Below are 25,493 nucleotides of genomic sequence, written 5' to 3'. Positions count from 1 at the left end.
GTAATGGAAGAGAAAGCTTGTTTAAAAATTCAGTTTCCCAGGGGTCCATCCTAGTGATTCTAATTTAGTGGGACTGAGATGGGACTCTGAAATACAAAGTTTTTAAACTCTTCCCAGATGATTCTGATGTAGTCAGTTTGGGACCCACAGTGGGTCAAGCTCTGTTCTGATCTTTGTCTTTTTACAGGTTATAGGGAGCTTTTCAACACCTGCCCCTTCTGCCTCTACCCCACTCCTTTCCCCCATCCCAGGTATCACCCCAGATTTCTCCTTAAAATGTGTGTCATCCACTTGTTCTCCATAGCAATTGAAAAAATAATTTCATGTTAAGTAGATCATGATCAGTCCACTTATCTTGATACTGCAGAAGGTTTCCAAAAGAAATTTTAATTCTGTAATAATAGATCTTCATGAAACACTATATGCCAGGAACTACTAATTAGTTTTACACATGTCCATTTATTTAATCCTCACAGCAGTCCAATTAGTAGGTAGTTAATATTATTCGTATTTTAGGTGTGGAAACCAAGGCACAGAGAAGTTATGTAATTTGTCTAAAGACACATAGCAGAGCTGGATTTGAAGCCAGACAGTTTGGCTCCAGAGTCTTTTCTCTTAAGCTCTATGTATAGTGTCTCAAATAATTCAAAGATTCGAATAACTGCATTCTATGAAGTTCTAGACTACACTGAGGTTTTTGAGAATCTGATGAAAGTTGTGAAAGCCTTTCCCAGAAAATTTCTCACATGTATGTAAACAATCTCAATTTGGCACACAATTTCAGGGGTTGAACAATATTCAAAAGTTTTCCCATGAAATCTCTGTTAAAAAAAGAAACTGGAAAGCAGTTGACTAAATGAAAAGCTACAAAAATGAGGGATGGGAAAGATGATCACTGTTTTTAGATATAAGAGGTGCTTTCATTTTTTTAAAGGCAACAGACATGTCTCGTGAAATTAAAAAGAGCACATTATGATTAAACACACAAAAAATACCTTTTTAATGGAGTCATCAAATAGTGATTTAGGCCTCTTTAAGGAGGTAGTGAGCTCCCCATTGCAAGAGGTGTTCAAGCAAACGATGGGAGGCAATCTCACAGGGATGCTGACAATGACTTTTTCTATAATAAATTAATTGTCTGTAAATGAAAAGACCTGTAATACTCTAAAGGAGGCTGAGAAAATCCACAGTCTCAATAATATAGCATCCATAATGTCCAGCATACTATAGTAATAATAATAATGATGCTCTACCTAGACATGTAAGGAGGCTAAAAAATGTGGCCACAAATCAGTAAACTGACCCTGAGATAACCCAGGTATAGAGATTAGCAAAAAGTTACCTTAAAAAAGTTATTATAAATATGTTCGAGGACTTTAAGGAATGTATGTTCATAATAAGTTAATCTATGGCACACAAACAAAAACTATAAACACCAAACTGAAGTTTTAGAAATGAAAAATATAATATCCAAAATGAAAAATTAACTGATTTTACTCAATAGCAGATTAAAGACAGCAGACAAAGAGATCAGTGAACATGAAGGTATAATAAAAGAAGCAATTCAAAATAAAGTACAGAGAAAATAAAAGGTTGAAAAAAATATATAGTAAAGCCTCAATAACTTGTGGGACAGTATCAAGCTCTACAATATCCATATAACTGGAATCTAAAAAACAGAGGAGACAGATAATGAGGACAGAAAAATAATTAAAGAAATAATAATAAAATTCTCCAAAAATTTTGTAGAAAGCAAAATTTACATGTCCAAGAACATCAGTAGTGATCTTCAAGAAAGAGAAAAACAAATACAATTATACTTGGAGACATCATAGTCAATCAAAAATTAGAAAAAAATGTTGAATAAAGCCAAAGTAAATGATACCTTACATCAATAAAACAATGGTATGTGATGGCTGATTTCTTGTTAAAATCGATGGGTGATAGAAGAAAAATAAATGACATTTTTAAGTACTATGGGGTGGGGATACAAAAATCTGTCAACCTAGAATTCCATATCCAACAAAAATATACATAGACAAATAAATGCAAATCAAACCATATTTAGATTTGTAAAAATAAGAAAATTTTTCTCCAAAAGATTGGAATTATAGGAAATACAGAAGGTAATTCTTCATGCTAAAAGGTATTCACAGATCTGCAGAAGGATAATCACAAGCACTAGAGGAATCACCACACTGCTTTCTGCAATGACTGAACTAATTTATACTCGCACCAACAGTGTATAAGCATTCCTTTTTCTCCACAACCTCGCCAATATCTGTAATTTTTTAACTTGTTAATAATAGCCATTCAAACTGGTGTTAGATGGTATCTCATTGTGGGTTTGATTTGTATTTCTCCAATGAACAGTGATGTTGAACTTTATTTTATATGATTGTTGGCCACATGTATGTTCTCTTTTGAAAAGTGGCTTTGCCCACTTTTTAATAGGATTGTTTGGTTTTTTTTCTTGTAAATTTGTTTAAGTTCCTTACAGATGCTGGATATTAGACCTTTGTCAGATACATAGTTTGCAAAAATTTTCTCCCACTCTGTAGGTTGTCTGTTTACCCTATTGATAGTTTATTTAGCTGTGCAGAAGCTCTTTAATTTAACTAGATCCCACTTGTCAATTTTTGCTTTTGTTGCAATTTCTTTTGGTGTCTTTGTCATGAAATCTTTGCCTGTACTTATGTCCTGAATGGTATTGCCTAGACCATCTTCCAGGATTTTTATAGTTTTGGGTTTTATACTTAAGTCTTTTTGTTCTCACTTGTAAGTGGAAGCTAAATGACAAGAACACATGGAGACATAAAGGGGTATAACATACACTGAAGCCTTTTGGAGAATGGAGAGTGGAAGGAGAGAGAAGATCAGGAAAAGGAACTAATGGGGTACTAGGCTTAATACCTGAGTGATGAAATAATCTGTACAACAAACCCCCAAAACACAAGTTTACCTATGTAACAAACCTGCACTTGTACCCCTGAACTTAATACAAAAGTTAAAAAAAAAAAAAAGCACCAGAAGTGGTAAGCATAGGAATAAATATAAAATGTATTTTTATATTTTATTATTTTACTTAAAATGTACTTGATTAGAGCAAAAATTACAATATTGCATATATATTGCAGATATAGAAGACATGACACCATAAAAAAGCGGATGGTAAATAGAACTGTAAGGTTGCAAAGCTCTTTTACTTTCTAGAAATAGAAATACTGGCATTAACTCTAAGTAGTCTGTAATAACAGGGATGCACATTGGAATCCCTAAGGCAACCATTAAAAAAATATGAAGTGCAGCTGAAAAGCCAATAGAGGAATTAAAATGAAATGCTGGAAAATATTTGATTAACCCAAATGAAGACAGAAAGACAAACTGCAGAATAATAAGAAAATTGTAGACCTAAAACCAACTATGTGAATAATAATATTAAATCTAAATAAACTCAACCCTACAATTAAAAGGTTAAGATAGATTAAGAGAAAAAAAAAACAGTAAGATGCAATGTCACTGCATGGTACTTTAAATATGAAGTAACAGTTTGAAAGTGAAAGGATGGAATTAAAAATACCATGTGAGTTGGGCGTGCTGGCTCATGCCTCTAATCCCAGCACTTTGGGAGGCTGAGGTGGGCAGATCATGAGGTCAGGAGTTCAAGACCAGCCTGACCAACATGGTGGAAACCTGCCTCTATTAAAAATACAACAATAATAATAAAAAAAAAAAAAGCTAGCTGGGCATGGTGGTGCGTGCCTGCAATCCCAGCTACTCAGGAGGCTGAGTCAGGAGAATCGCTTGAACCTGGGAGGTAGAGGTTGCAGTGAGTCGAGATCACACCACTGCCCTCCAGCCAGGGTGAGAGAGCGAGACTCCATCTCAAAACCAAACCAAACAAAAAATACCATGTGAACAATAAGATTAACAAAGCTGAATAACTATATTAATATCAGACAAAATTGACTTTAAGACAAGAGTAGTTAACATTATTTTTAAAATATTCCAAATACACAGAAAAGCTGCAAAAGAGTTGCAATAATTTTCTTGTGCTGTCTACTCAGGTTCACCAAATATTAACATTTACCACATTTCTCCACATTTCTCACTGCATATCTCTGCCTCCCTCCAATTCCCTCTTCCTTTCTATCTTTATCTGTGTGTAGATCTGTGCACATACAGACACACATACGCACACACACGCAAACACACACACACACCGGCAGATTTTTTTCTGTGCCATTTGAGAATATGCTGCATGCATAATTCCTTTTCATGCTTAAATGTTTCATTATGTGTTTCTGAAAAACCAGGACATTCTTACATAAACACCAATACAAAAATCAAAATCAGGAAATTAACATTGATAATATAGTAGTGTCTAATCTACAGATCCCATTTAATTTTCCCCAGTTGTATCACTAAGGTCTTTTTATAGTAAAAATAATTCTTTTAGTTCAGAATTTCATCCCAGATTAAATGTTGCTCTTAGTTGTCATGCCCCTGCGTTTTCCTCTGTTGTGGAATGGTTCCTCAGCCTGTCTTTCATGGCCTTGAGGTTTTGGGAAATCACAGGCCTTCTTTGGTAGAATATTCCTCAAATTAGGCCTATATGATGTTTCCTTATGATTAGCCTGAGATTATGCATTTTTGACAGAAGTACCTTAGGAGTAATACTGTGTCTTTTTCACTGCAGAACATCCAGAAGAAAATTGTATCAATTTGTCCTATTTCTGGTCATTAACTTTAACCACTTGGTTAAGGTGTTTCCTGCCAAGTTTTTTCTCTAAGGTTACTATTTTTGTTTTGTCGTTAAGAAGTATCTTATTGGGAGATACTGTGACAACATGAAAATATGCTAGTTCTCATTAAACTTTCACCTACCTGTTTTAGCAATCATAGGTGATTCTTACTGAAGCAATTATTACTATGGTTGTTGCCAAATGAAAACCAAGAGTATAACCAGGTATAAAGAGCAGCAATCGAGACTGAAACATGGCCAATTCATTGGGAAGACATAATCATCATAAATGTATATGTGCCTTACTGAAAAGACATGAAGCAAAACTGACGGAATTAAAGACAAAAAAGACAAATCCATCATCATAATTGAATATCGTAATACCACTCTCCAATAATTAATAGACAACTAAACAAAAAAATTGGTAAAGATATAGACACGAATAACACCTTTAGATCTATTGATGTAATTGACAATTTTGCCACATTACACCCAGAAACTGCCAAGAATAGAAACTTTTCTAGTGTTTAGGGGATGTGCGCCAAGATAGACCATATGCTGTACTATTAAATTAGTCTCAATAAATTTTACAAAATCAATATCTTACAGAGTACAGACTTTAAACAAATTGAATTATATAAGAAATCGGTAATCTAGAAAAGCCCCAATTACATATCGGTTAAACTGCTGCTGGAGTAAACAGTGTATTAGCCAAGGAGGTGGCCTTATAGACAAATTCTAAATATAGATTCCACAGTGTGATGCACTCAGGGGGTTTTTGGAGAGAAACATTATTTTAATGCATTTCATTATTATTTGATATCTGCATATTCAGGAGAGACACTTACAAGTAAAGAATGTCAATTATGATTAAATCTATATAGATGCAGAAGTTTAATTCCATGATTTGGCAGAGATTTTTATTGGTGAGGGTTGTTAAGTGTGGGCCAGACCACATCTCACCTGACCGGCTAGGCAGTATGATCCTTCCATACATGGACAGGCTGGGAAGCCAATGTGTGTCATGGGACTTGCTCATTCCCATGGTTTCAGCAGCTATCTCATTCAGGGTTTTGGGAGAAGGGGTGCTTTGCAACCTGTGTACCCCTACTCCCAGATTCCAGCTTTTAGAGATGGTAATATTATTCCAGCTTCAGAGAACTATAGAAATGAAGCAACAGCAGCAGTTATCTGGTGGCACATTGCTGTGTAAGTGCCACTGGATCTCTATTAGAATGAGAATGATGCCGGGCACTGTGACCCACCCCTGTAATCCCAGCACTTTGTGAGTCCAAGGCAGGCGAATTGCTTGAGGTCAGGAGTTCGAGACCAGACTGGCCATTTTGGTGAAAGCCCGTCTCTACTAAAATTTAAAAAATAAAAATAAAAAAATAAAAAAAGCCAGGTGAGGTGGATGCAACTGTAATCCCAGCTACTCATGAGGCTGAGACAGAAGAATCGCTTGAACCCAGGAGTCAGAGGTTGCAGTGAGTCAGGATCATGCCACTGCACTCCAGCCTGGGAGACAGCGCAAGACCTTGTCTAAAAAAACAAACCAACCAACAACAAAAAAAAATGAGAGTGAAATGCCCAGAACAGCCATCCCTAGGAGGCTGTTTCTGACAGTAGACTGTGGTATAAAATTGCATCTATACCTATATACACATTTATATTATTTATATATTTTATTTTATCTGATAACTATTTTTTCTGATGTGAAAACTATTCTTTAAGTAAGATATATATGTTTATACCTCTCTCTATATATAATTATATATTATATATAATTATATATAAATTATATATATATAACTATATTATATATAAATTATATATAATATAGTTCTATATAATTATTAAATTATATTATATTATATTATATCAGATAGCACTTTTCTTGCACATCCTCTACCTCCACTAGAGGCAGAAAGCACAAGCTAAACTGGCGTCCCCACTGGGAAAAAGCTGTCTTTCTCCCTCAGGCAGGCTTGAGTGTGCTAGGGCAATTATATAATATAATATATTTATAATTTATATATATGTATTTACATATAATTATAATTTTTATATATATATAATTTTAAAAGTGAAAACAAATTCAGTGCTCAAGACAAGAAAGGTTTTTTGTGTTGTTTTGTTTTTCCCATTACCCTTGTAGAACATTTCCCCGTCCTCATTATTTTTGGAAACAAACCATTGCTTTAAAATAATCAGGAAACTAAAGGGGAAACATTTGTACTTGATTTTTTTTTTCAGGTGGATAATGAACTCTACACCCAAAAGGGAGAAAGAGAACCTGAGAACACAATTGTGCAAGTTAGGAATCAGTGTGCCAGTCAAAAAGGGTATCAAGTAGAGAAAGGTGGGAGCGGGGGCATTACGAATAAGGAAAGCAATTCAGTAAAGAAGTGACTCAAAAGGTCAGGCTGCTAAGTGTCCCCGCAGGGCGAGAACCAGAAATCACACTACTGCAGCCCACACAGGCCCACACGAAGGACCAGAATAATTGATGATATAAGAGCCAGGATTTGCGTAATTCACAGGATCTTAAACCGCCCACAGACATGCAGCCCAACTGTCTCTGTGCAGACATCACAGAGCTCGGGTGATGTTGAGAGCCTCTGGGGCTGTGAGGTGATAGGATAGCTGAAGAGAGGGTTTGGATGAAGAGGGACCTGAAGCCTACGTTAATCCACGCATTACGTCTTGAAGATAAAGGAACAATGATTCCATGAAAATCACATGTCCCACGTTGTGTGATTACATGTGCAAGTCTCTAAGAAAACAAGGCTGAGCTCTTTGGTAAAGAGCTTGGTTGGAGCTGATGCTTACTGTTAAAGCTTAAATGTATGCTCTCCTGCTCCTGAAATCCAACTTGCCCTAGCACACTCAAGCCTGCCCGAGGGAGAAAGACTTAGCTTTTTCCCAGCGGGGACGCTGGTTTAGCTTGTGCTTTCTGCCTCTAGTGGAGGTAGAGGACGTGCAAGAAAAGTGCTAATATCTGATTTCTGATTTTCCAGGCATAGTAAGCCTGTCGACTCTCCTTCTGTGGCCCAATTAATGATTCAGACTTGACCAGTCAGATAAACAACTTCCTGCCTTTGAAAAGAGCTAGGAAGTGGGCACAGAGTGGCTAGCTGGCATGGAGTGAGGCATACAACTGTCCCCATCTGCCATATGGGGACTGAGCAGTCTCCCTCAAGTACACACATTGCAGCATGGGTGAGCCTCATTTGTCCCTGTGAACTGACCTGAGCCTCTCCTGGTAGCTGTTATCAGTGCTTCCTAAAACCTTAGCTCTGTTACCTGAAATCTGACTTTTATAACCATCTCTTTATGATCTCTCCAAATCCGGACAGGAAAGAGCCAGGCTCTTCTGCTGGTACTGACTGAACTGGAAGCGTCACTTAAGCTCTCTAGGCCTGCCATTTTTATTGTTTGGATTCATTCACTTGGTGCTAAGTCTGGTGCTAAAAACCTTGGTCACAAAGCTGAGTAAGGGAAAACAGCTGTCCTTGAAGTTCTTACAATCTAGACAAATTTAGAATTCACTGTGAAACAAGGTGATAAGGTTGGGAATAAAGGTGTGTCTATGATGTGAGAGGAGAAGAAGAGAAGGCTAAACAAGTATTGTAGTGGAGATAGCTGATACTCCCTCAGGATTCATCCAGTCTTCCCTTCTTTTTAACAATGAAACCTGCCAAGATTTCGCTGGCTGCATGACCCCTGCCCCTTTTCATAGGCATGGGGCTTAGTTCTGATTAACGGATGTGAATGGAAGGGATATATCCAACTGTGGGGTCATGATCTTTAAAAAGACAATTTCTGTCCTCAATGAACTGTCTTCCTCCTACCCCATCATGTCCTAATGAATACAAGATGCTGGTGAGCCAGGCTTAATTGCTTGGGGGAGATTAATACTCCCAGGGAACAATGGGGCAATAATTTGGAGGTAACCTGGGCCATTGTATGACCTCGTAGAACTGAGACTAGACCACTTATCTCTGGACAAGAAAGTAAATGTTTGAACTATCGTCTTGGGTTCTCTCTGTTATTATACCGCTTATCCTGTACCCTAATACACAGTTTCATGTTAAAGAAGGGATTAACATTTGCACAAAATCTTGAATAATAGGAAAGAATATCCAGGATGATGAGAAATAGGTAAATAATTCCAGATAAAGAAAATAGCATATTAAAAGATTCAGAGACATGAAAAAGGATAATTCAGAATGCTCCTGATGTGAATGGGAGTGGAGGCCGCTGTCATTACAGAGAAGTGGGAGAAGAGGAGATGCGAAGAATTAGCAGCAATCATCACACAAATAACTTTCTTGTCTGTCTATGGAATTGAGACTTTATCCTGTTGGAGTTGGGGAGTCTTGCAGAGTTTGAACAAACTAAGGAGAGATATGATCATGTATGTCCTAAAAAAAATGATACCTCTTATTATAGGATGCAGGAAATTAAACTGGTAGCAGAGCCTTAATAAATGCAGCCATCCAATGTCCTTTCTGGAGCTCATTTCCTCACTTGTGAAATAGCCAGGTTGCTCTAGATCAGAGGTTGGCACATTACGGTCCATGGGCCAAATCTGACCTCCTTCCTGTTTTTGTTAATGAAGTGTTATTGCAATGCAGCCGCTATCACTTGTATATACACTGCTCATGACTGTACCTCTGGTAAGTGGTAGCATTGAATAGTTATAAAGAAATCCTATGTATTTACTCACTGGCCCTTTATAGGAAAAGTTAGCTGATCTTGCCTCTAGATCAACCGTAGTTACCCAAGAATGTCCACAAGTCAGCTGAGGAGAGGCCAGGCCTCCCCGTCTATCAACTCTCTCTTCAACCACAGCAGTTCTATTCTTAACCACTTTATATAGTAGCCCTTCATATAAGATTTTGTTTTTCAGAAAGATACTACTGGAACAAAGCAGTTTAATAACTACTGGCCTAAATGACCTTGAAGATCCCTTCTAGCTTCAGGAAATCTCTGTTCATTTGATGATTAAACAAACATACCTTTGAATGCCTGCAATGTGTTAAGTGCTAAACTAGATGTAGCGATGAAAGGAAGAAATATAGTCTCCCTCACAAAGCTTACGATAATATTAGGGCATTTAACTTCTGGAATAATGAGTGATTTCACCTATTTATACACACACACACACACACACACACACACACACACTCTCTCTCTCTCTCTCTATGGCAGGCTATATTAGTTTTCCAGGGCTGCCATAACAAAATACCACAGACTGGGTGGTTTAAACAACAGAAATTTATTTTCTCACTGTTCTGGAGGCTAGGAGTCCAGTATCAAGCAAATTTGGTTTCTTTTGAGACCTGTCTTCTTGGCTTGCTGTGTCCTCAGATGCCTTTTCTCTGTGTACGTGCATGTATGTGTCCTAATCCCCTCAACCCTTTTTTCTTTTCTTTTTTTTTCTTTTTTCTTTTTTTTTTTTTTTTTTTGAGACAGAGTTTCTCTCTGTCACCCAGGCTAGAGTGCAGTGGCGCAATCTTGGCTCACTGCAACCTCCACCTCCTGGGTTCAAGTGATTCTCCTGCCTCAGCCTCCCAAGTAGCTGAGATTATAGGCACCCACCACTATGCCCAGCTAAAATTTTTGTATTTTTAGTAGAGATGGGATTTCACCATGTTGGCCAGGCTGGTCTCTAACTCCCGACATCAGGCTATCCACCCACCTTTTCTTATAGGAGCACCAGTAATATTAGATAAGGGCTCACTCATATGACCTCATTTTACCTTATTAACCTCTTTAAGTACACTATCTCCAAATACAATCACATCCTGAGATACTGGGGCTAGAACTTTAACATACAAATTTGGGATTTGGGGGCAGGGAGACACAATTTATTCAGCCCACAATACAGTGTGTCGCATATTTTTTAAAAATATGAGAACACGGTCTCTATTTTTGAAATCTTTTCAGGCTACTGGGAGAGGCAAGACCCTATCTAAATATAAATCATGCAGGGATACAGCACTCTAGGAGCTTAAATTTAAGCTGAAGAAACAAAACATATTTACAAATAAATATGCAAGTATTTGGAAAGGTTTCATGAAAGAGATAGTAAGAATTTTAGGACTTGAACAAAAGGAGGTACATGCGCCTTTCCTGTCTTTTCTAAATATTGGTCCTGGTTAGGACTTGCGTCTTTTCATCCAGTAGTTAACTCTCAACACAACATTGCAGCAGGGAATGGAAGAGGGCATGCAGGGAGGAGTGAGAAATGGGAGCCAGCAGTGCAAACTACTGCAGCATTCCATTTAATAAATACAAACCCTTTCTTGCTCAGCATTCTTTATATTATCAAACATTGTTGTTAATTACTGCCTTTTAGCTAGGCAATGCTAATTCCTTCAAATGTGCATTGTATAGACTTACATCACGTAAGAACTAGAAAGAGCCTAAGAATCTTCTAAAATAGAGGGGGAGCATGAATGGGATTTAGGGAGAGCAGGGAACCTCTAAAACAATAATTGAATCTGTGATTATGCACATTTAATTATGGAGAGAGTCCAAATATATCATTACATAAATATCATGCACTACTTTACCAAAACCCTCAAAAGGCTTCCTCACATTGTACTTGAAATAGAACCCATTCTTACGACCGGGTCCTACATGATCTGACCCTTCCTTATTCCCTGCCCTCATCTTTTCTCCTCTCCCTCTTAGACACTGAACCACAGCACTCCAGGCCTATTTGTATTCCAAAAAGACACCAAACTGACGTCTGCTGCAGAGAATCTGCATTAGCTGTTACCCCTGCTGGAACACCTTGCTTCCAGATCCGTGCCTGGTTGATTCCTTCTGGCCATTCAATCCTCAACTTGAACTATTACCTCCTTCACATCCAAACTATTAACTTTTCCATTCCTGTTTATCACATTATCCTCATTATTCTGTTTTGTTTTCTTGACATCCCCTATCATAATCTAAAATTATCTTCTCCATATGTTGGTTTACTTGCTTCTTTCATCCCACACAGGCCTGTGTTTATGGATGTATTCTGAGTAGTTGGGATTGTAGCAGGCATATTGTAGGTGTTCAATACATATTTGCTAGGTAGATTCTCAGTGAGTGATCTGTGATCCGTTACTCCATTCCATCCACATTAAACAAACAATAAATAATAAACAGCAAACAAAAAAGTAAAACTGAGACACACCAATTGCCTCAAATTTGCTCATCTTTAAAATAAGAAAAATGAGCTTCAGAGGAGTTTATCCATCTTACCAACCCCTGTGTGGAAGCATCCCAAGCCTTTTTGCCATCTGGAGACTCTTCTTTGGACCTGTTCCAATTATAAATTTTTTCCTAAAATGTGACACGGGAATCTCTTAAAATTGATTGACTGGAGAAGAATAGGTAATTGGCTCCCTAATCCTGCACCCCTACAGAGTTATGGGCATTGGGTCCTCCACAACATCCTCGTTGTGCCAGCAGATAGCTCATTTCCTGCAGCTCCTTTGGAAGCAGTTGCTGTACTTTTTTGTCATTAGTTATTACCAATCCAAACAAACACTTTAGTTTTCCCAAACTCCAGAGGAAGGTATTTTTTAAAAGGCCATCTTAATTATGCACAAGCAGTGGAGAATCACAGCGGATTCATTAACATAATAAACAGAAGTCTGTTTCCAGTATCACACAACGACCATCATTTGCTGCTCAGCAACTTGTGGGTTCTTTTCCCAAGGTCCTCTCCTAGCTTTTTTAGTGTTGGGATTCTATTTTCCGCCCATGCCTTTATCTGAGGGGAAAGGGACATTTTCAAAAAGCAGGTGGCTCTTAATCTCTACCTTGAGATAGAGGTAGAAATGAGACCAGGAACTCTCCGGACAGAGTCTAAAAGCAACAGAAATGACAAAACATGAACTTGAGTAGAAATGTGGAAAGACCGTTAGCACAGGAGGGACAAGAGGTCTAATCCTAGCTCTACCACTCACCTTGTGGTACTCACCACTGTGACCTTGGACCAACAGTATAACCTCTGTTATATGGCATTATATCTCTTCCTCTGTAAAATGGCATTATCCTGTGAATCTATACATGACATAGATTTGCATGTGTCAGTCTCCCAGAACAGTACCTGATACATCCTCAGAAAGGTTAGTTCTCTTTTCCCAAAAGACAATCATTTAGCACTGTGCTACTAAGGCTTTCCCCGCCTCCACCTCTTCACCTTATCCTAACTTGAGACGTTGACCTAACTTGATTCTTCCCGAGGCCTCAGGGCTGGGTCTAGAAGCCGGCAGGGTGTGAGTAGTCACTGCCTGCCAGTTGGCAGGGAAGAATGGTGCGCTGGAGTGGGGATTGAACTGTTGCCATTGGAGATGGCAACAGATGCTTCCTGGTTGAGGCTGAGTTGGCTAAATCAGGGCTCTGTGGTTTGAGACAGAATCCCAATTATTTCCAATTAGGAGATTGCAGCGACAGCTGCTCTTAACCCAACCACTCCTAGCTGCTGCTAACCTGGCCTCATTCAGTGGAGAGCTTTAACCTGGACTCTGGATTTGTGAGAGCATCCCCAACACACATCTTATTTGAATTATTTAAATCTCTCTCTCTCTTTGAACCTAAGATCTCATGCCCCTTAGCTTAACAGTAGTTCCGGGAGGCAAAAACGGGCAATAAAATAAGAACAGGGCTAAATTTCCAACTGTACTACTTGCTGACTGTTTGACCTTGGGTATCTGTGACCTTGTTTTCTCATACAGAATGAGACCAATAACCTAAGTCGTGTTGTGGTAATAAAGGTAAAATGTCCAATATAGAGGGACTTTGTAAATGAGGAAGGACTACACAGAATCCTTCGTGTCATTGGTGGCCCCTTCACAGTGAACTCAAGCCTGCTACTGCTAATGAAAGAAGATCTCAGTGTAAAGTCGGAAGATCTGGATGAAGAGAATATGCTACATGGCTGAAACCAGTCATTTTAACCTCTCTGAACATTCTTTGTCTCTTTCAAATTGAAGTAGAATTAATGGCAGAGTGCTTGCCTCACAGGCTTTGCAGTTTTATGAGTGTAATGTGGAGCCCTTGGTAAACTGTAAAGTGATGTGTACACATGAGCAATTATTATTATGTTCTAAGGGCTTTTTTTGGTTTGGCATCAGTCGAGTCAGCTGAATGCTCTAAGCAAGAACAATCTGTTTTCTTTCCTCTTGGCAAAGAACACAAAAGACAGAGCAGCTCATAGAAACTGGGGCAGGAGAGAAAACTTAACTCTCTTTCTCTCTCTTTCTCTGACACACACACGCGCGCGCACACACACACACACACACACACACACACACACACACACACACACACACACCTCCTCCACAGATTCCCACAACTCCAGCATCCAAAATACCACAGCAGAGCTTGGGAAGTGGCCTCATTTCCTAACCAGTCCCTGTATCCCTAGTTCCGACACTCACTGTTCATTGCGCAGATATAGTTAAGATCTAAATTAAGAACAAGTCCCTGGCTCCAGCAGGCCTTGTCACATTGTGTAGAGCCCTAGACTTGAATCTGAGATGACTGGCTCTGCCATTTCTTTAGCCTCTTCTCCACCCCCATGCCAGTCAATCTTCAAGCTTTGTTAACTTTATGTCGTAAAAATCTCCCATACCCACTGACTTCTTTCCAGTCCCTTTGACACCACCTAGGTCAGGCCACCACGCCCCCCGTCACTCCTGGAAGATCCTCCTTTCCAGCACCCTTTCTCTACTCCCGCTCTCATTAATATGTTCTCCACTCTACAACCAAAGGGATTTTTTTTAATGCAAAAGTCATTCCTCTGCTCTGCTTAAAACTTATCAAGGGCTCCTCATTTCTCTACAGTAAAAAAGCAAATGTCTTAACACAACTCACAGAACTCTGCATAATCTGGACTTTTTTGCCTAGCCTCTACAATACTCCCTTTTGCCCCTGAGCTCCAAAGATGCTTTCTGTCTTTGTGAAACCTTTTCTCCTCACTTCAGTCTATTCATACAATGTCTTCCCTCTGTCAGGAAAGTCTCAAGAAATCCATTCTTCCCCTGCTTACCTTGCCCCACTTCCAACTAATTAATTCTATCCTCTTCCTGCAGATAGCAATTCACAGAACCCTCCAGCAGGGGTCATATGCCTCGGTTTCTCGAAGTGGGTTAGTCTCTGTTACTATTATATGTTCATGACACTTCAACTTTTCCTGTGTAGCACTTATCCCAGCTTGCCTCTATATTCTTATTTATAACATAATTAATATGTTAAGTATTCTGTGTTCTGAGAGAGCAACCGTTATATGTTTGCTGAACACATAGTCCTAGCTTTTCACAGAGTACATTGCGTGAATAGTTTTGAGCCACTGCGCCCAGCCTGCATTGCGTGAATAGTTTTGAATGAATGAACATGAATTTGGGCAGTTTGTATATATTTTCTCAATCTTTTCCTTTATTATCTACAAAATTGAGCTAAGATTACTTTTCTACCTATTCAAAATATATATGGATGAGACAAATGAGATCACATACCTGATAAGGGCAACGCAGGTAAAGCATGGACTGGCACAATGCTGACTAAGCATAATAGGTGCTCAGAAAAATCTATTATCATTACTACTGCAATTATCACTGTTATTGTAGATATTCAAAAATGTCAGCTTCTACTTCGTCCCATTTCTTACCCCGTCTAAAGAGATTTTTCTGCAAACGTTGATTGATAATTCCCTGTTCTTCTGACAAATCATCTGCATTATGCATGTTGAATTCAGTACAACAAAATACATGTATTTTGTTATTCACTAATTAATCCACATTTGTAAATTTTGTCCCTTCTTAAGGGTAAGGACTGTCATATGGATCCATTTTATCACCAGCCGCACTCACCTGAGTGGAAAGTGCGTTGCAGATATTTGATGGATTGATTCAGGAGACACTAGTTAAGTTAACTCTGTAATTCAGACTTCACTAGCTTGCATTTTCTTGTGGAGACATCAGTAGCTCAAGTCTGTTTATAGGAAAGCTAATATTTTTCAAAGATAAAGCCAGGGTTTTTAAACTGAGGAGGAAAATAGAATGTTTTAAGAAGAATTTTGGAATCAGTTTATTATTAGTCTTCAGTAGGATGAGAAAAATTCACAAAATAGAGTAAGTTGCAACCTAAACATATTTGACTTGGAGAGAATTCCAGTGATGGTGTGAAGGGGATGATGAGTCCTTTCTGCAATAGTAAGTGTACAACCAAACACATTAAATTTACTCAAATACTAACTTTATAAGAGAGCAAGAAAGAGATTATAAAAATATATTTAATTTGGGAAATTTTCTCAACAGTCCATTCAATGTGTGTACACTCCAGAGGGCCTATGCTATGTATGAAAAGTCTGAATCAGCTGTTCTTGAAGCATGGTTTGAGCACATTGCCACCATAAGGTGCTTCTGATATTTAAAGAAGTAAATAACTATATACAATGTCTCCTAAACCAAGTCAGCAATGGAGATAAGTAATGGTATTGCATTATTACATATAGCAGGCCATGGAGCATAGTAATGAAGAACATGGCATTTTGGGGCCAAATGGATTAGTTTCAACTTCTATAACTGCCACTTGTTAACAATAGGACACTAGAGAAGTGACTTAATGTTTCAATGACACACTTTACTCATCTACAAAATGGAGCTGATCATTGAACTTCCTTGTAGGATTGAATGCATTACTATATAAAGTATTTGGCATATATTAAGTACTATATATGTAGTTGTTATAACTGTTATTATTTGAGAAATTTTCAAAGGTGGTTTAGAACATAGAAAATTTTTGCTTTACACAATGACTATGGAACCAACCCCTGAGGCAGATGCAGTGTTCCTGAATCTGTATGATAGTTACACATAATTTTAGATAATTATTAAAGCAGGTCCTTTGTAGGCCTAGTTAAAGTAGCAATTTTTCAACTCAATTCAAATAGCTGCCTTTTATCGTTTCTCTACACTCCTTAAAGGGACATAAGATATACCCATATTTAATACAATTCTGTTTTTTTAAGTACTATAAAACTGACTTGTCATTAATTCCTACTTTCTAGCCACCTCCAGTGTGATCTGAAATAATAAGGAAAATTTGTTCCACATTACTCAGCATAAACACTAGTTGGAAAGTTTGTGACTCACTGTGTGGCTCGAAGTCTCTGTGCCTATCAGCTGCAGTGACATATGGAGAGGAGGAGGCATTTGGAAGGAAATAAAGCATAAAAATTCAAAACAAATTGGATTTGGAGACCCTGAGTTCAAATCCAAGATCTGTATTTAACTGTGTGGTTTTGGGTATGATAATTAATCTTTGAAGCTTAATTTACTTATCTGGAAAATGGGGGTTGATAGTGGCATATGTTTTATGAGATTCATTGAGATAATGGATGGATATTGTGTGCACAATGTAAATTACTCATAAGGACTAAGTAAATACCAGCAATTATTACAAAAGCACCTTTACCTGCATCCTAATGTGCACATCTGAGTTCTCCTGTATTCATTTAGGTGTTGTTTATTGAGTGAAATGAAACTCGAAGCTGGAACCCATTCCCTAGACAGTTTGGGAGACGCTTATCCTCCAGGGCAGGTCCTTCCTCCTCACCAGGACCATTCAAAATGATACTTTTCTATAACTTTTGTGCATCTGTCAATATTCGCTCTTAGAATTGTAAGCATCCTTGGGTCAAGGGTAGTTTGACTGGGAAGCCCTTTTAAGAATGTAACTGAGCATTAGTCTCTGCCAGCCATTCCTTTAGGAAAAGATACTCACCAGTTAACAGATTCCAAACTTGATGTCAGTTCTTCATTGCCTAAGATAAATAAAGCAGTATATGGAGATGATCTCAGTCAACATTCCACCCATCTCTTAAAACCCAACTCAAAAGCTACCTCCATGTGAAATTATTTGTGATCCTTTTCAGCCTAAACTAAGCACTTCCTCCTCTGAACTCCTCTGCACATCCTTTGACCATCTTCCATTAACACCTCTTCACATGACTCAATAGAAAAAAAAGCTATAGCTATAAATTTCTTACCTCACTTTCAAGGAGGAAATAGATGAGAATTATTCAAAGTGTACATGTATATATGTGTGTGTGTGTGTGTATATATATACTTTTTCAGACATGTGTAAATTAGAACCCCAACTTCTTTACCTGTTTTCTGAGTGAAAATGAAAAATCTAGAGTTTAAACTTCTGGAAAGCAGGCAACAGGATGTGGCCAGAAGTTACCAAAATATATCCAATGGATACTAAATGAAGAAGGACCCTCTGTGCATTCAGGGGGTCCAGCTTCAATAGGATTGAATATTTGGTAGCGATTCCACAGAAACCTTATCAAATATTCTTTGTTCAATCTCTGGACACTACAAATAAATGAGGCTTGGGCTCTGATTTCTTACCTATTTCCTTAGGCTCCCTTTGGCTTCAAGTCTCTTTAGAGTTGAGTTTCTATGAGAACTGAGTTCCTGTTCCATCTCTCAACTTTGCCATTTACTCTGAGACTTGGATCAAGTAAGTCAGCTCTTTAAGCCTCAGTTTATTTATATAAAAAGAAGAAGAAGAATATCCTCCTTGTAATTTTTGTGAGGATTCATCTAGACCAGCAGATTCTTAAGAATATTCTGTAAAATGTTCATTAAAGAACATATAATAGGTGTTCTGGGGGAAAAAATGTCATGGTCAAATGTATTTGGGAATTACTGTATTAAACAAAATTAAACAGATTTATTTGAGGTAGAACTTTATAAAACTTCTTTATGTTAATATAAATTATGAGTCTCTAGAGAAGATATGTAAGATTTAATAATGTCTCCCAAAAACATTGGTCAAAGAAATATGTGGATCCAATGTCTTCCAAAAATATTGATAATGAAATCAGTGGTAGCCAGGCTCTTATTTACAGGTAGTAGAACCAAACTTAGAATAGGGAGGGAGGGGGGAAGGGGGAGAGAAAGAGAGAGAGAGAGAGAAAGAGAGAGAGAGAGAGAGAGAATGAATACATATGTATTTTTTCTCTTAAAGAAGGACCTAGATTCAGAAGTTCCAACATAGTTATTAAGACTGAGTCCCTGTTTATTTCTGGGTTCTAATTATTGTCAAGTTTTATTCTGTTATTACAGTATTGGGTCCTTTACCCATCTCTGAACTAACCAGTGATGATTACAGTCAGATTGATACAATGCTCTGATTAAATATATCTATCTCTGGACCTTAAGATAAAATCATTTCCAGGGCCGGGTGCGGTGGCTCATGCCTGTAATCCCAGCACTTTTGGAGGCTGAGGCAGGCAGATCACAAGGTCAGGAGATGGAGACCATCCTGGCTAATGTGGTGAAACCCTGTCTCTACTAAAAAAAATACAAAAAATTACCGGGTGTAGTGGTGGGCGCCTGTAGTCCCAGTTACTCAGGAGGCTGAGGCAGGAGAATTGCGTATACCCGGGAGGCAGAGCTTGCAGTGAGCCGAGATCCCGCCACTGCACTCCAGCCTGGCGACAGAGCAAGACTCTGTATCAAAGAAAAAAATAAAAAGATAAAATCATTTCCATGTTACCTACATCGATTAAGAGTAGGAACTGAATAATTTTGGCATCCTATTTTCAAAATGGAAACACTTAAGTTTCCATTTTGCAATTCCTAACATAAGTTAGGAATTACAGGATGTATGCAATAGAATCATACCCTCTCCTTTTGGATTGAACTTCAAATGAAACAAAGACAACATTTTTTGGAAAATGTAAGTTAGATGGTTGTGTAAAGGGTCCTGGCCATAAGAGATCCTCATGAAATGTCAACTCCTTTCCTTTGTCGCTCCTTCTATGCTATTTTAGTGTCTTAGTGAGCCAATCAAACAATTTGGGAAGCCCTGTTAACACCTAAATATCAATCCAGGTATCAATTCTTAGAATCTAAATAAAACCCCCAAGCACTCAAAAAGTTCTTTAAGCATGGTCATGAAGTCAGTACTATAGGATGCCTAACTATATTCTACTGAGTATTCTTTAATTGAATACACCAAAAATAGCTGTACTTCCATATACCACACACCATACAGTTCCTAAGAGTTATACATATTTATTAGTTTAAATGCCATAGGAGAAAGACTTTCAAAAAAAATTTCCCCAATCCATTATCAAGAATTTTTTCATTTGCTCTGAAGACATTAATACTTCAAGGTGGCCTTGACCTGTTTCTTCTCTACTCTTCCCTAACTGCTTTGAGACCCCATATTACCTTTCTCACCTCTTCATACACCTCTTGATTTACCTCTCATACTTTCCTTGGCCAGTCTCTCTATCGCGTTAGTGCAGCCTCTGTTTGCTGCCTTCTTTTTTATTTTTATCTATCTGTCTTTGCCAACCTGCACATCCTTTTAGACTCCCATGTCTCCCTTCTTAAATGTCTTTCTTTTCTCACCTTGGTCCTTGCTATGGCATTGCATTCATAAATATTGTTTCCCTCAGTTGTTAGCCATGTGACCTTTTGTTTGCAGAAACCATATCCATATTCATAAGCTTCTAGGCATATTTTAAAAATCAGAATTCATTGTGAAATACATTAACCCCTCCTATTGTCTCAGCTTGCCAGTTAGAGGAAATCAAAGTCTCTTGCAGTTTTGTTCCAAAAAATAAAAGTTCATTTCAACTCCTACTAAAGGGAAGAGACCAATAAATCACAACCCTGCTAACCTTCTGGCACTTCTGTCTTACCAGCAGCTCTCTGATTGCAGGGAAACAATAATAATAATGGAATTGCAGATACAAATACACTTTTCATCTGGAGGTTTCCCTCCTTATACTAAAACACTTTAGCAGGTGGAATGATTGTCAAGCATCCAATTCTGTTATCCAAGAACCAAGAAGGTCATTCAGCCAAGAACTAGAGCTAAACTACTGACTTTTACAATAAAAGTAAAGAGAAGATGAGAACTAGTGTCTGTTGTGACTTCATCACATTAGCACTGAGTTAGGTTATTAGACTTATCTGACCTTCAAAATGATTGTGTGTATATATACCCACACACAAAATTTATGCATATTATTTATAAAATAGTACTAATAATATGGCATCTCAGGCTACCATAACAAAATACCGTAGAATGGGTAGCATTAACAACAGAAATTGATTCCTCACTCATCTATTCTTCTAGCAATTTTGAAATATATGATACATTATTATTAACTGTCATCACCATGCAGTGCAATAGATCTGGAAGTAAAGACAATAAGAATTTCTGTTCTGCAGACTTTCCAGAAGGTTTGTTCAATTACATCAGACTATAAGGAAGAACGTGTTTGGGGTCCATAAAGTGTTATATAAAGGTTAGTGGCAGGAAGTCCCAGATCACAGTGCTAGAATAGTCTAGTTCTGACAAGAAATCTCTTCCTGGCTTATAGGCAACCATCCTCTCCCTGTGTTTTCACATGGTGCAGAGTGAGAGAGTTCTAGTCTCTTCTTCTTCTTATGAGGACGCTAATCCTATGGTGGGACCCCATCCTTGTGACCTCATCTAAAGTTAATTGTCTCCTAAAGGCCCCACCTCATCATACTACCAGATTGGGGCTTAAAGTTTCAACATATGAATTTGGGGTAAGACACAAACATTCAGTCCATAGCAATACGTGATCCTGATTCTTACAGAGGAGGAAACTAAGACTCTAACATAGCCCAAGGTTACACAGTGAGTGAGTAGGGTGAGTAATAGACCCCAATCTTTCTGGCTTAGAAGCCCAGATACATTTCAAGACTGTTTTTCTTAAAGAATATTATATAATAAAATAATCCAAGCTCTGTGTGAACTCTTAGAATCATGAGAAGTCCACTTCCTCTTAATACATCTTGGTGTTTTCATAGTGTAGGAGGCAAAGCTTGGGTTGAGAAATATAATTACCCAAGATTTAGACTTGTCTCTCCCTCCAGTAAACAACTTTCTCTCTCTGAGATGCCTCATCTCTTAAACATTGGGGTTCGGAGGTGTTAGGGGTTAGGGCGTGTTAGGAGGTCTTTGTTCTGAATTATTAAAGCCCTCATTGGTAGAATAGTCTCAATGTGCCAGATATTCCAGTCAGTGTTAATTTAACTTTCTCATTTGCAACAGATACTTTTATGAATGAGGTAAATGAGGGCTCAAGAGGTTAAGTAACTAGGCCAAGTTAATCCAACTAGCAAGGAGTAGGGATTCAAACCCAGATCTGACCCCAAGCCTATGTCTCAACCACAATTCCTTACAACAGTTTAAATATTCTTTTCAGGAGAGTACCCATTCTTCTTAAAAGATAAAAGACCTCTCCAGGTGTGATCTTATAAATGAAAAAGACCATGTAACTATTATCCCATTGATCTGTCTTCTACAAACATAATCCGTCAAAATGAAAGACACCTGCAGTCAGACTCCAAGGTCAAATCCAAGCTACCACTAAGTTCCATCATTAGTTCATTCATCTGACTATAATCAGAAGATGAAGAGACTAGAGTTTAGCTTCTGGGATTTGAACTGTGGTTCCCAGGAATCTCACAGGATGTTATATGCATTCCACGAATTAGGTCCTCCCACTGACTCTCTCTGCTTCACTGGCTATGTGACATTTGTGTTAGTTCTATACATGCTACAGTTATACTATAAATATTGTGCACTCTGGTAAAATCTTTCAGTTTCATACATCAGGCTGCTGTACGAACAGTAATTAATTAGGCCTCATAACCCCCTGATGAGATTATTATGTATAAACACAGTCTTGTGCATGGCCCAGGGAATTTTGTCATCAGAAGTTGTAAGTTCAATTCACACCTTCACAATGGACCTCAGGCTACTGGTACAAAGGCTATCATATAGATAAAAAGAATGATATTATGATTCAGATCATGAATTTTCTACTATGGAGCAAAAAGGGAAATATTTTGACATAGAGAATTCAGTTTGTAGAGTGATGGTCACCCAGGGAGCACTGGAGTTGAGGACAGAAGATAAAGGTCTTTGACCTGCCATTGACACCAAGTTACAGCAGTGCTGTTGTCCATGTGGCCTTGGGCAGGCATATTAAACTCCCTAAACATCAACTTTTTATTAATTTATTTTTAACTGAAAAATAATAATTGTGTATATGCGTGGGGTACAATGTGATGTCTTGATCCATGCATACATTGTAGAAAGATTCAACCAAGCTAATTAACATATTCCTCAGCAACTTTTTTGTGGCAAGAACATTAAAAATCTCTTCTTTTAGTAATTTTGAAATATATGATACATTATTATTAACTGTCGTCACCATGCAGTGCAATGGATCTGGAAGTAAAGATAATAAGAATTTCTGTTCTGCAGACTTTCCAGAAGGTTTGTTCTATCACATCAGACCATAAGGAACAAAGTATTTGGGGGCTCATAAAGTGTGATGCAAAGGTTAGTATTTGCATACCACTATGACTTGAGCTCATGATGACCTGCTGGATATAAAAATCAGTTTAATTTCATATGCTATGCTCCTACTGAGTATTGAGCACCTAGGTCTCCTGAATATGGAAGATGCAAAGGTGAATACAATCATTCTCTGAGGGCTTTCTGCCTCCTTGGATCTATGCAAGAAAACTATGAAGTCAAATGTTAAAATGTTAATTAGCACTGGTTGCATTTCTATAATCATTCTTTATTTATTTTTCTTTTGGATTTTATGGACAGTGCAAACACAACTACAATGTGTGATATAGCTAGCCCCCATGAGAGGGAGTATGATTTTCTGTAACAGAGAACAAGATCCTACGAGCACATCACAGAGGATGAAAGTGGTACATGTCCAAAGTTGGTTATTTGCAGTTGAAATATAAACAGCTTCTCTTGCTTAATAATATACTACCTATATTGCTCACTCTGAATCTTTTTTGTCAAATTGATATACTAAACTGTCTATATATAGCATTGTGCCAAAATTAATGTTTAAACCATGTACAACATCTGAGGACTTCTTATTTCTAAAAACAGTTTGGTTGTTATTATTGACCAAATGTTTTTGTCCCCCCAAAATTCATATGTTGAAATTCTAACTCCCAATGTGACGGTATTAGAACACAGGACCTTTGGGAGGTAATTAAGTCTTGAGTGTACAGCCCTTGTGAATAGGATTAATGCCTTACAAAAGGGACTCCAGAGGGCTCTCTCTCTCTTCCTCTTTCCACCATGTGAGGATACAACTGGAAGATGGCAGTCTGTACCCAGAGGAGGGCCCTCTTAGAACAGACCATGCTAGCACCCTGATCTGGGGCTCCCAGCCTCCAGCACTGGGATAAATAAATTCTATTGTTTATCCACCACCCGATCTATGGTTCTTTGCTAGAACAGCCCTAACTAGTGCAAGTATAAATTTGATATGTATGATGATTCTTCTTGTTATGCTATTAAGAAAAAGGAAACAATTTATCACAGAGAGATGCTGGGTGGAAAATTGAAGTCCTCTGATTCCTTTCTTCATTATTAATAGAGTATTTAATTAAGAAATAATATATTAATTTAACAAATATTTACTGAGCATTGCTGGTAGAAGTATCAAATGGTGTAAGTACTTTGAAAAGCAGTGGAGCAGACCCTTATAAAGATTCTCATAGAGGTGTATACAAATATACACCTACCCCATGATTCAACAATCATCTTGATAGAAACGAAAATATCTGTTTACCCCAAAGACATGAAAATATGTATGCACAAAAAAGACCTATATAGGAATGTTCATGCACCTTTATCTTAAATCACTAAAGACTGGAAACATGTCCATCAACAGTGGAATGGAGGAACAAAATGTGATATATCCCTACTATGCAGTACTACTCAGCAGTACTAAGAAACTATTAGTACCTGCAGTGTCAGTGCATCTCAGAGACATTATGCTGAACAAGAGGAGCCAGACTCAGGAGGAGATGCTGTATGATTCTACTTACATGCAGTTTTAGAATAGGAAAATTAATCTAGAGTAATAGAAATCAGATTAGTGATTGCCTGGAGTGAGGGGTGGGGAATTCACTGGCAAAGGACACAATGGATCTTTTTGGGGGATGATGGATATAGTCTCTATTTTGACCAAGGTGGTGATCACAGGTATGTACACATTCATTAAAACTCATTGAATTGTATAGAGTACTTAAAATGAACACATTTATCTTACTGTGTGTAAATTATGCCTCAATAAAACTGATTTTAAAGCATATGCAAACATGTTATCACATTAAATGTTGTCAACAACATCCCCTTTCTTCCCTCATAGTCTTAGCTAACTTATTGTTTACTTACCATTAGAAGGGGCTAGAAAAAGCCTCCCACAATTGTGAGTTTAATAATCTATGTGAAATTATGAAACAGTCCAACTCCATGTGGAAATGCTAAGTTTTTGGTTTTTTTAATGGACAAAAGGATGACCAAGCATTTGCTCTGATTTGTCAAATCAAAATTGCCTCCCTGATGTGGCATTTCATATGACTGGGAATTCAATCAAGCCTTTAAAAAAGTACCTGAAAGCATTCAAAGCATATTTCTGAAGGAAAAAAGTTTGTGTGTGTGTGTATTTATGTTCTAACAGGAATATATACATATATGTGAATATGTGTGTGTGTATATATGCATTATATATGTTCTAACAGGCATATATGTATGTGTATATCTACATGCACATATATATGTATATATACCTGTTAGAACCTGCTGTTCACATATGTTTAACTTATGGGAACATTGAAATATC

The sequence above is a fragment of the Macaca mulatta genome, chromosome 15, assembly GCF_049350105.2.
Source record: "Macaca mulatta isolate MMU2019108-1 chromosome 15, T2T-MMU8v2.0, whole genome shotgun sequence".
Classification (NCBI taxonomy): domain Eukaryota; kingdom Metazoa; phylum Chordata; class Mammalia; order Primates; family Cercopithecidae; genus Macaca; species Macaca mulatta.
Note: the sequence above shows the minus strand (reverse complement) of the source record.